General features: G+C 39.5%; 1 pseudogene; it reads left to right on the top strand.

Moving 5' to 3' along the window:
- Window positions 1–743: 743 nt before the first annotated feature.
- LOC114025672 overlaps window positions 744–3,323 on the top strand; it is a 16,519-nt pseudogene continuing 13,939 nt past the window's right edge.

The following is a 3,323-nucleotide window of genomic DNA, read 5'->3' as shown; positions in this document are numbered from 1 at the left end:
AAGGGGATTCTCACACAGAATGGTTTTTTCCCAAGGTTTCTATTCTCTTAGGGATGACCCTGAGGTCAATGAAGCCTCTTCTCTCAAGAAATGACTTAGTGGTACCCCATGGTCATTTAATATGTATCAGGGGACTAAATTTAAGTGGGATTACATTAGTGACATGGAGAAAACCTACTACTAGAAAAGGACAGAAATTTGTGAGTGACCATTTAGTGTAATAAAAAGACTACTGATTGGCAGTTAAGAAAAAAAGTTCTATTCCCACATTTCATATATTCAATGGTTTAAAAAATAGATAATTCTTATTTCAAAGCTATAATTTTTTTTTTCATTTCAGACTACCTAAACATTAATGGAGTGATTGCGCATAACCTTAGCATCCAGGCAGTTGTTAGTAAAACGCTCCTACATAGAGCTGAAAGGACCTTTAGGGGTCATCTAGTGTGACTCTCCTCCTTTCCACTTTATAGAGGAGGAAACTGAAGCCCAGAAAGGCAAAGCGATGTGTCTGAGGCCACTTAGGAAATAAGCAATAGAACCAGAATTTGGACTTAGGTCCTCAGACTCCAAGTCTAGGGTTCTTTCTGGTAGTATCTCCTTCTTCTCATTTACATGGACTAAAATATAGTATGTTGCAACACAGACAACAATCCATTCAGCCATCACATAACAGGGAAGGCTTCTGAAACAAGAAGAAAATCCCACAACTACCTTCTTGTCTTTGGAAGAGAAAAACCACGATGAAAAACATTGACTTGAGTGCCCTCAACCAGCCAAGCCCTCAACAATTCTATGGCCCCAGGAGGAACATCATCATTTTGGTAGGATTTCCATGTGACTGAAAGAAAAGCCTTCTATAAACATTGTCTCTGCCATAAATTTAAATTTAAACAAGGGGTGTCAACCAAATTTTGTAACTCAAGAAAAAGCAAACTCTTAGGTCATTTGGCATCTCCTTACTTGGGATCATATTAAACCTGGTGTTTTTCTTTCTATTAAACTTAAACTGCTAGCGTGCCATGTATATAGCCTTGGGTCTATACTACCCTGTGACCTTTTCCTAAGGAGTACTCAATCAGCTCAGTTGCATCTTTTCTTTCTTTCTTTTAAACCTAAATATCATATGTGTACAGGGCCAGCTCAACCTTCCTAAATGGAGAGTTTGCAAGGAAATCAAGGAACTTGACCTGATATTTTCCCATGGGAGTTGGCTCTATCTATCCTTACTGAGATCATTTTATAATTATCAGGGGGTCAGTGATACAAATAGGCCTCAAATTAAGCTAAATTTGAGGAATTTTATATTCCCGTGTTTGTTTTAAATGTTTATTACACAGGATAACTGAAAAGAAGAGCATAACATTGTTAAATAGATTTTATTTCACATTCTCATTTTAATGGTGATGATTTACTACATTTACATCCCTTCATTTACATTGGAACCCACTTTGCCCAAAATAAACTGTTCTTGTATTGGACACAGCACTGGCCTGGCCTCTGACATAAAAGGGTGGGGAATGCTCAGTGAATCACTGCTGCAGTAAAATCTGGTCAAATTGGGAATGGGACAAGGCAGAAAAATAGAAAGGAGTCACTGTTCTCATCCTAGGAGCACCTTTTAGATGGTGCACAGAGCATTCACTTAGGAGTCAGTATTACCTGAGTTCAAATCCTGCCACAATCCCTAGCTGTATGACCCTGGGCCAGTAACTTAACCCTTCACAGACTCAGTTTCTTCATTTACAAAGTGGGAATAATAAAAGACCCTACCTCACAGTGTTGTTGTGAGGATCAAAGATCATAACATATGATAAGTACTTTGTAAACTATAAAGCAATATATAAATGCTAGATGTTTTTCTTTTTCTTCTATGAATTAAAGACAGCTTGCCACAGTGGAGTGAGATAGATTTGGAACTAGAGGACCAGGGTTCAAATCCTAAAGGTTATTAATGAGGAGACCTTGAGCAAAATATTTTCCCTCTCTGGTCCCCAGTTTCCTCATCTTGGGGAATAGTGGACTGTCTGGTCTCTAAAGTGCCATCTAGCCTCTAACTCTGTAACCCTTCCTCCTCTATCCCTGTGTTCTTTCTTAAAGGTCTAATGATCTTTTCACTTTTAAAATGCTGATTTCAATACTGTATGGTATGTTTTCTCTCTAATTCCTACCCTTCTGACTTGGCCATATTGGAGAAAGAGGAATTTTAGAGCTATTTATTGGTTCGGCTAAAAATCAATCAATAAATAAATGAAAAGCCTAGCTGCATGAACCTTCATCCAAACCTCCAGGCAAAACTCAACCTCAGGGCCAGAAATAGAACTGTTCCACTGTTAATTTCAGTGCTTATTGCCCCCCAAACATAAACAACCTTCCTTTCTAGCTTAATTTCTAAACCTAGTTCCCCAGTGTGATTTGTATCAAATCTTCAAAATTCTAAAATTTGCCCATCACCACTTCAATGGGGTTCAGTCCATACCCACCAATATCATACAATTTTTATAAGTTTCCTTCCTACAAACTGCAATTTAGACTGTTGAGCCACTTCTAAAAGCCATGATCCCACCCAAGAGGCAACTAGTAAATGGAATTTGTTATTTCCTAGGACTAAATGTAGGAAGAGCAGCAAAAGGGGGTGGGGCAGGGGAGAGGCCAAGTATTGGCCGTGGGGCAAGTAGAGCCTAGTATTGATTCCAAATTCCTTTATGTGCTACAATAACTGACAAGAGGCTATTAGAAACAATTTCCCATGATACATTGTTCAACTTACTATCACATGATCTGCATCTGGGAATTTCCAAACATAGACAACTAGAAGGTAAGGAATAGAATGTTGAAGCTCATGTCTCTTATAATGAACTCTCTTTCAAATAGCTCTGCTAAGGAACAGTTGGATGAGTTGAGGGCTTGGTGGGAAAACTGGAAAGGTTAGTAGAAATACACGTAGAGAGACTGCCGTTAGATTTTTTTTTTTTGGCAATTGGGGTTAAGTGACTTGCCCAGGGTCACACAGCTAGTAAGTGTCAAGTGTTTGGTCTGAGGTCGGATTTGAATTCAGGTCCTCCTGACTTCAGGGCTGGTGCTCTATCCACTGCACCACCTAGTTGCCCCTATGCTGTTAGATCTTTAGCAAAGGCCTGTCAATGCCCTGCAGCATTTTGCCTCCTCTCTCAAGGGACGGGTTGGAGCTCCTGCTCCTGGTGTCTCCATAATAATATTTACAGCAAATGCTACAGATACAGGTTGTCCCAGAAGTCTCAGTTCAATTTTAAGCTTTGTGTGTGTGTGTGTGTGTGTGTGTGTGTGTGTGTGTGTGTGTGTGT

Source organism: Vombatus ursinus, unplaced genomic scaffold, assembly GCF_900497805.2.
Source record: "Vombatus ursinus unplaced genomic scaffold, bare-nosed wombat genome assembly UNPS02014832.1, whole genome shotgun sequence".
Taxonomy (NCBI): Eukaryota; Metazoa; Chordata; class Mammalia; order Diprotodontia; family Vombatidae; genus Vombatus; species Vombatus ursinus.
The sequence above is the reverse complement of the archived record's forward strand: the minus strand, read 5'-3'. Positions and strand labels throughout refer to the sequence as shown.